At 34.3% G+C, this 9984-nt stretch overlaps 1 long non-coding RNA gene across 1 annotated transcript in view; it reads right to left on the reverse strand.

Annotated features, from left to right (window-relative positions):
- Positions 1-9011, reverse strand: part of LOC141571820 (uncharacterized) — a 155076-nt gene extending 146065 nt beyond the window's left edge. Inside the window, exon 1 of the long non-coding RNA XR_012496877.1 lies at positions 8928-9011. This is a non-coding gene — a long non-coding RNA (uncharacterized LOC141571820). The remainder of the gene's footprint in view (positions 1-8927) is intronic.
- Positions 9012-9984: the final 973 nt, after the last annotated feature.

The raw sequence follows: 9984 nt of genomic DNA on the forward strand, positions 1-9984 counted from the left end.
TGTATTTAGAAGCTAATATAGTATATCTAAATGTATCATATGATCTATATATCTAAAATATTTGGTGCTGTTGCTTTTCTATTTTATCAAAGATTTCAATAAAACCTTTTCACAACAGCCACATACTTTCTTCCATTTCAAAAATTAAAAGGTTAAAATAATGCACATTTTATATATCATCCAATGTTGGCCACTTCTATCTTAGTTGGCAACATTTTCAAATATAAAAGCACCATTCTAAAAAGAGTATTTTTAATGCAAAAATACTGCATTGCCATTTTAATATTTTTGAACATTATGAAAAGGCACAAAAAAAGGCCTATCAATCCAGAGTTTACATTTGGGATGTAAAATTCTGATGTACTAAATCAATGTATTATCAATCATGTGCTAAAAAAAAATTTTATAAGATCAATGCATTGCATTTAATGAAAAATCAAATAAATTTGTTTTAAGCCTGTACTTTTGAAAACTGATTTTGCAAACATATTAAATCAACATTTACTTTGAATGGGCATAGGATGGTATAAGACTGATTGAAAAGATAGGTAGTATTCATATGAATTCATACATAATAATTCACTATAGAAAGGTATGCATTAAAAAATATTAAAATTTACCACATTTTGCCATGTATAATGCACACATTTTGCCCAAATTTGTGAAGGAAAAATAAGGATGCACATTAACATGGGTAGTACTAATTCTGTATCTATATAAATGTTTTAAATTATTTTACTTATGCTTATGAGTCAAATGTGTAACTCTAGAAATCAATAATGATATGCAAAATAATACCCTGGAATATGATAACCGTTTTGCTGAACTTGCAATGATGAAGAGTTGCAACGACAAACTTGCAACGACGAAGAGTTCTTGGCCTTCTATGGTGCGTAAATATCATAAATTTGTTACCAGTACATAAAATTTCTTGTACCTTGTATCTGTTCTTGTGTTTTGTAATTATTTCTTACATGAAATTTCTTGTACCATAATGTTAAAAAAATAAATGCTAAAATGCCTTTATAATACAAAAAAACAAGTACCTAAATGTAAACAAATAAAAATTTGAATTAAAAAATTAAAAGATTTTTTCCCTGAAAGTTTGGACCGAAAACATAGGTGCATATTGTACACGGGAGCACATAATACATGGCAAAATATGGTAAGCTGCCTCATATATACGTAAGGGAGTCCCTGAAGAAGAGGAGAAGGAGAGAGGGTCAGTAGAAAAATATCTGAAGAAACAATGATCAAAATTTTTCAATTTGATGAAAACTATAAACTCACAGATCCAAGAAACTCAACAAGTACCAAGACAAGAAATGGTAAGAGAACTACTCCGAGGCACATCAAAATCAAATTGCTTAAAACCTGTGATTAAAAAAAAAAAAAAAAAAAAGACATGCTGTGTAAAAAAGGAACAGATACAAACATGACAGCAGATTTCTCATGGGGAAAACTGCAAGTGAGACTACAATACATAGTACACCCATATGATGAAACAGTACTCAGCAATAAAAGGAATGAACTATTAATACACATGCAAAAAGGATGAATCTTAAAATAATTACGCAAGTGACAGAAACCAGACAAAACAGTACACCTTCCCCATTAGACAAGGAAATTTTTGAGGGTGATGAACAAGCTCATTTTTTGATTTTGGAGATGTTTTCAGACTATATATATATATCAACCAAATTAAACTTTACACTTTATAAATGTGCAATGTGTATGTCAATTGTACCTCCATAAAACATTTTTTAAATTAAAATAAAAAGCCTGTGAAACAGTAAAAATATGTTTAACTCTGCCATCATGACTTTATATACATCCTCTATTTTTACACTGAATTTAACATAAGATGAAAATGGGCAGGAAAATATAAGACTTTTATGTCAATTGCTTTTCCATTCACTACTAAATATGATAGGATATAGAGTCAATATATATATTTTTCCCTGTGACAAGTGCTTGCCAGTGTAAACATGAAGCTATCAAAGCTGAAGGACATCTATACTTTGCCTGTTCCCAAAACACTCTGGGTTAGTTAGTGCAGCGCTTTTACCTGAGAAAATGTTCTGATTTGACAACTTGAATTTCTTATCAAAGGCTTATCATGAAAAATTGTACAAATTTGCTTATCACCTGGTGACGAAAATTAAGACAATCATTATTATGGAACATTGGTGAGGCCAGGCATTGTTAAAATTGTTAAGCTAGCTTTCTGGCTTCGAGTAGAAGAAAGCTCAACAGCTATTAATCTTAAATGACATTATCTGCTCTGGGATTACTAATTGCTAATATGTCTTCTATGACATTTACCTTAGCATGAAATGGGATGAAATTTATTTTAAGGCAACCCACCTTTTGATAACAATCAGATTGACTAATAACACCACAAGTTATTTCCTCACATGTAATGGGTAAAAAACGACCCTTGAAATTTTCTTTTCATAGATAAATTTTTACTGTGAAAATTGTTTTTTTTCTATCAAGGCATAGATAAAATAGAGAGCAGGTACTTAATCTGGATAAAATTATATACAAAACAGAAAAAGTTCTGGACCTTTATTCACTATGACTCTCTTCTTCCTGAAGTGGCTGATGAAGGATTCCTATAGGCTCATAAAGCCCAAAGAGAAATCTGTGTGAGCGTAGTGGGGAGGGAGATGCCACTGCAAAGAAGTGGTCTCTTCTCTTGTATGTTATGAATGCATAAGTCATCTGGAAGCCAGGGGAGGAATCAACCCAAAGATAAAGCTGGACACACCATGGAGAAACCAGAGAAGAAGGAAAGAACCTGAGTCTATGATGACATTGTTGAGTCACTGAACTCATAAACCCTGCAACCATTCTACCTCTGGACTTGCTGTTCTGTGAGAAAATACATTCTCTATTGTTTAAGTCGACTTAAGTAGGATTTACTGTTACTCTAACCCAACAGCCTCCCGATTAATATAGTCTCTTTCTGCACAATAGGAAAACCACTAATTGTAGCTTGATTTGAAAAGGACATGGAAGTCATCATGTCTAATATCTTCTCAATTAATAGCAGAAGTGATAAGACATTTTGCAAGTGATATTTTACTAATAAGTAAATTCTAATGCTAATAAGTAATACACTTTCTAATAAATTGCAATAGATTTGATATAATCCCTAGAGTGACATGACTCTTCCTCACCTGTAGCCCTTTTCTCCAGCCAGACTTCAACAAAATAGCTTGGTCTCCCTATTGCAATGTTTGCAAACCATGTGCTTTGCCTGAGAGAGAAAAAAATGGCCATCCAGCTTCCACTTAAATGCTTCTGATAAATGCCTCTACTGACTTTTAAAAAAATGAAAAGCTATCCAAGTATTTAAGAAATGGTAAGAGTCAAGACCCTTAAGTATTAAAAACAAGTATGGATTCAAGGTTTTTAATAGAAGAAATCTTCCTGAGTTTGCCAGTCACTGGAACATAAATCTTGAGCAATTTTGGCTTTGCTCAGGCAACACTGAAGTAGCTCATTCTACTAATGGCTAGCTAATTCATGGAAAGGTCTTTCTTATAATAAGCAATACTCTGGCTTGCCTTAACTTAGCATTTGTCTTCTAAACAGGACTTTTCTTTTGCCTATTAGGGCCTTTTAAATAATTGAAAAGAGTTTTCATTTTACCCTCCCATTTCTGCTTCTTTTTTCCAATGCCTGTGCATTGCAGAGATGGGGAAAAGGAACCATTCCTTCACTTATAGGGTTATATGCAGATAATGTTATTTCTTTTTTCAGGAGAGAGGTGTATAAGAAACACAAGTTGGGTTTTTCCTCTCTCTATTCACACTACCCACTCCTTCATCTCCCTTCCACTCAGAGAGAGTAATTAACACAGGCCAAGGCCTAATATTCATTCCCTTCTAATAGTCAGAGTTAATATTCAAAGTGTGTGTTTTGTGTGTCTTAGTGTCTCGGTAAGCTCTCTCTCAGATGAAAAGGATGCCTCAATTCTTTGATGAAAAGATAGTGTCCTCAATTCTGTCTATGCAGTAAGTTCACCATTAAAGACCTTCCAATGCCCCTAACTATAAGAAATAACTGTTACTCATTCCGTTGGCCTGAAACTGGATGGGCAAGAGATTTCAATTATTAAAGGAGAATATGGAAAGCCTCTCGTCCCCATTAGGTCCAAGCCATATTTTAACATTCAAGTTTAACAGTATGCTGTGTGCTTTGGATAATAAAGCTGATATTGGATGTATTCCATGGTTCCACGGCTCATCCAAATCCTTGTACTTCATCTCAGTTGGCTCAGAACCTAGAGTGAGTCGAAGTATTATTCATATCTGGTAACTCTCCCCCTAATAAACCATAGCTCTTTCAATTTTCTTTCATACATACCTGATCTCCAACATTATGTTAATAAATTTTTTGAATACTCCCTACTTTGTATAGGCACCTCTTACAATATGGCCTCATAGTACCATAGTATATTGAGAAACAAAATCCTTTTAATTGAATTCAATTAGACCTTGGTTAACATTCTGGCTCCAATGGTTATCAGATGTTAGTGCTTGAGCAGATTATTTATTGGCCCTGAGTCATAAGGCTTTTCATTTTAAATAGAATGATATCAACCTCACAGAAATGTTATGAAGTTAGAGATAATTAAGATAGCATTTGTAAATCGTTGAACATAGTGCTTAATGTGTATATGTGTGCATGTGCATATATATGTGTGTATATATATGTGTATATGTATGTATGTATATATATGTGTATATGTGTGTGTGTGTGTGTCTGTGTGTGTGTGTGTGTGTGTGTATATATATATATTCCATGAGAAATGCTAGTTTTAATATTAGGCCTGGGCTGATGAAGTTCTACTCAGAAAGTGTTTTTGGTTTTGTTTTTGTTTTTTTGTTTTGTTTTTTGGGGTGTTTTTGAAGCAATAGTTAAGACAAATGAAGACTGTTGTTTATGCCTCCTTTGTGTGTGGCACTACACTGGGTTGTGAGAGGTGAGCATTGGCATGGAAGCCTTAGAATATAATGATATATAAAATTGCTGGGTAAAGGAGCTATGGCCTTTGATAGGTCAAGGTGATCCATCCATGGCCTTCAACCATGGCAGCCATACACACCCCATATCCATCAGGAGACAAAAGCTGCGTCTTTTGGTACCTATCCGGTCTTGTAATGAAATGAAGATGTTGTACTTGCTGTATTTCCTGCTTTTATCCTTCTGAAAAAGCTAATTAGATATTGTATTAGATTAAAGCCTTTCTGTTTATGCCTTATGAATCTTATTGTCAATCTGAAACCATAACTATAGCTTTGATATTGCAGGGAGTCTATTGTACCTTATTGAAATAATGGCAAAAGCAATAGAGTATTTACCAAAGGATATTTGTTCATTAGAATAATAACCCTGGCACTAATAATTGTTGAAACATCATGGCAAGAGTAGGGCATCAAAAAAGTTCAGGATGTATTATAATCATTGAATAGTCAGTATGACTAGTATGTAAGATGGAAAGAAGAAAGATGGGTGGCTATAAAGTCTACAATATAGTGCAGTGAACCTGAAATTTTACACAATGTTATTAGTTTCATGTGTACAAAACAACATAGTGATTAGACGTTTATATACCTGACAAAGTAACAACCCCAATAAGTCTATTACCTGACACTGTACATAGTTATTAGAATATATTGACTATATTCCCTATGCTGTACTATAGATCCCTGTGACTAGTTTTTAAAAGTATAATTAACATTAAATATTATTTTATATTAGTTTCCAGTATACAGTAAAAATATTACTAAGGGTAATATCTGAGAGTTTACTGCCTATGTTTTCTTCTTGGTGTTTTATGGTTTCAGGTCTTACACTTAAGTCTTTAACCCATTTTGAGCAAAGTGGTTATACATTTACATAATTTATGAAGTGATCCCCCAAATAAGTGTAGTACCCATCTACACTTGGATTTTCTATAGTGGCTAATGTCTCATCGTTAGAAAAGGCTTTCGCTTCAACTAAGATAATGACCAAGAAACAGCAGCCTGAACTACAGAGTTAATTATGGTTGTCTTACTTAACAAGTGCACGAGAGGATAGTTTTTACAGTCATTTGTTAAGCCAGTGTCAAGGATTTAGGAATAACCTCACCACAATTTTCCAAGTTTTCTTTTCAATGTTTCAGAATGATTGAAGCCACTCCTGGCACCACGTCCTCACACAATTTCATTCAAGATAATGAAGCAAGATGTAACCCAGAACAAATGCTACTTCCTGTAACTACGGTAACTTTATAGTGAATAGGAATAACTCTCTGAAACTTCTCTCCCAAAGGACTTATTTCAAGAATTGAGTCACCTGCCTACCTCTATATAAATGTTGGCCTCTAGGACCCCATTTGCTGATCTCAAGAGGTTACCATCTAATACATAAACAAGAGATGTGAACAGAGGTGATGTCAGTAGCATTAATCTTGGGATAAGCAGTCGACGTGTTCTTATTCTTTCTTTGTTTCATTTTGTTTGTTCATTGAACCTCAACTGTAAAGGTTTCAGTTCATCATAATCCTCAGTTCAAGTTATATCCTCATTAAAAAGTCAATGCAAGACATCTCTCTTTTTATTAGTATTTATCACAGTTGATCTCCAGACAATGTTATTTCCCTCACAGTGGACAATGGTTGGACTTATTACTACTGTTTGATATTGTTTCTATGCATTTTTAGTGTTAGAAAAACATCTGTGTTTTTTTTTAATTAAAGTGTATTGGGGTGACAATGGTTAGTAAAGATACACAGGTTTCAAGTGTACAATTCTGTAATACATCCTCTATACATCACATTGTGTATTCAGCACCCAGAGTCAGTTCTCCTTCCATCTATATTTTTAAAGATAAAATACATCATGAGTTCTTACTGGTTATTTTATTTCAAGTTCAGTATTATAGAGTTTTTACTTAGCCTCATTAATCTTACAATTGAATCTAATTTATTTCATGCCAAAAATCTTAGTCTCAGAGATATGAATATAGTTACTCATTTGCTGTGTACCACAAAATAAAAACCACAACCTATGAATAACAATACCAATACTGCAATGATGTCATGAAGGTAGTAACAAGGTAGTACCTGACTTCATATCCCCTCCCAAGAAATCAATTAGCCATAGACAAGACACCATTGTGAAAATATCAGAACCCAGGGCTTAGGCTAAAGCACACCCCTGGACCACAGTAACAGAGATGGACTGCATTAGACGAAGAAGTGGGATGGCTAGACTGACCACATCACCCAGGATTTGAACCCTGAACTGACCCACATTTGCCCCAGCTAAGCTTTCTGGCGTTGGATTCCTGATGGGATCTAGTGGAGAGTCCTTCACATTTTTGTAACCTGGGAAAGACATCTCTGTCCTGCCAACCTGATCAGCTGATGGCCTATGAAGGGAGATGAGGGTGTCTGTCATTTCTCATCACTTCACTGTCCTCCCCCTCCCATTAAAAAATGAAAAAAAAAATTCTCGATAGCAATAACAAGATAAAAAAGATGTACTAGCCCAATCAGATATATATCTGGAAATTATAAAATTGAATCAATAAGAAACTGGATTAATTAGTTGGATGGAGACCAACTGAAAGCTCATACTGGTGTGGAGTTAAGGAAATCACTATTTGGGGGCAGAACAAAGTCAATCTGCAAAGAGAAGGGAATGGAACATAAACACAAAGATAAGTGACTGAATCAGGTATTCTAGCTTTCTAGTTCCTGCGACACTTAACCATTCTTCAGTCCCTGCTGTTCGAGTCTTTGTATTCCTAAAATAAAATCCAACTTTTATTGCACGGGTTTAAGTAGGACTCTTTTCCTTAATATCCAGAGAATCCTGACTAGTACATGAAGCAAGGTTGAAATTAGAAAGCCTACCCTTCAATCTGTCTTATTTTTCTGATAGTGTAAGCTAATTTATAATCCACTAAAGATGATTTCTTTTTGGCAGAATTTCATGGAACCTCATTAAAAGGGGCTTTTGTCTCTATGCATATTCTAAAGAATGTGTGAGTATGTACATTTCCAAAGTCATCAGTCACTTCTTTCTCTCTCCTTTTAATTGCAGCTAACTTCTCTCTACTCTGCTTGCAACACAAGCTGATTTCTTCTCACATGGAGTTCTTTTCATCTGTATATCACTGCTTTTATTTACTTGTTTTTATTTTATTTCCATATTCCAAGCACAGGCAATATAACTACCAAGTTTTGATACTTGTGATATTGTTAAAATGTGTCAGATATTTTGTTTCTGATCTATTTTAGCAATGGTATATAGACATACGTACATCATTTTTCCTGTTCATATCCTTGTTAATTTCCCCAAATATGACATATGAACTCTCTAATGGCAGTTATTCTGTGTCAGACCTAGTAGCATTCTTCCCCGTAACTCCATAAATCAGTTAACCACTTCCAGCATCCTACTCAAAACATTCTTATTTTCCCAAGCAGTACTGTACCCCTTGCCCATGTCTTATACCATAAATCAAGGTTGCAAAGTATGAAATGTAGATCTTAGTCACTGGATTTTCAAATATGTTTTTTCTCTGAAAACATCTTAAACTGGAAAAATAATTAGGAGAACCCCTTCTGCCCCGTGTTCCAGTTCCTTTCCCTGGACTTCCTAATAACAAATGAGGTATTTTTATATCGTGATATATTATCATGAAATGGAGCAAAAGTAGGTACTATTATATAAGGTTGGTGAATTGTAACAGACGCCATATTTACATCCCTACCCAGGAAAACAGACATACCAGTGTCTATGCAGTCAACATCTTGTACATAACAAGGAATCTCTATTAATGTACGCTCCTCCCTTAAAGATAGATAGATGATAGATAGACAGACAAACAGACAGGATAGTTTATATGAATTCACTCACAGAATTAAGGAGGTCATGAAGTCCCAGCATGTACCTTCTGCAAGCCGGAGAACCAGGAACGCCAATGATATATTTCAGTCTGAGTCTAAAGGCCTTAGAACCAGCAGTGCAGATGTCTGAGGGTAGGAGAAGATGGATGTTTTAGCTCACAAGGAGACAGTAAATTCACCCCTCCTTTACCATTTTGTTCTATTCGTGCCCTCAGAGGACTGGATGATGACCAGCTGCATTGGTGAAGGTGATTTTCACTCAGTTGGCCAATTCATATGTCAATCTCTTCCAGAGACACCCTCACAGACACACCCAAAAATAAGGTTTTGCCAGCTACCTGGGCATCCCTTAGCCCAGTCAAGTTGGCATGTAAAATTAACCATCACAAGTATCGACAATATTGCTTGAATTATTATTGCCTGGATATCCTCCTCATAATTCTGTTTAAAATATTAAATTTAGCTGTTTTGTATACTCCAAATTCAGTGTCTAGGCACTTAATTTTATAATTCTTCCATAAACTCCCTTGTCTTACTCTATTTTTATAATATTTCTCACCTCCTAATGTTCTATACTACTTAATTTATTAGTTATTACCCTTCTCTTCTTGCTAAAATTTAAGCTCCATAACGTATTTAATTTGTATCTATTTTGTCCCATTGATATATTTCAAGCATCTAAAATACACCTTGTGTTTCCCCAAAAATAAGACCTAGCCAGACACTCAGCTCTAATGCATCTTTTGGAGCAAAAATTAATATAAGACCTGGTATTATTATATTATTATACTATATTATATCATATCATATCATATCATATCATATTCATATCATATCATATCATATTATATTATTAGTCCCGGTCTGATAGTAAAATAAGACTGTGTCTTATATTAATTTTTGTCCAGCTAGGTCTTATTTTCGGGGAAACACAGTAGTTTATAGTAGGGGCTTGATATGCATTTGTTAAATGAATGAATAAAAAATATCTAGTTTAATGTAATGGCACATAGGTTCCTCTCTTTTTGCCCTGTGTATTTCATTATCCTTTTTGACAAACTCTAGTG

Source organism: Rhinolophus sinicus, linkage group LG05 (assembly GCF_036562045.2).
Source record: "Rhinolophus sinicus isolate RSC01 linkage group LG05, ASM3656204v1, whole genome shotgun sequence".
Taxonomy (NCBI): domain Eukaryota; kingdom Metazoa; phylum Chordata; class Mammalia; order Chiroptera; family Rhinolophidae; genus Rhinolophus; species Rhinolophus sinicus.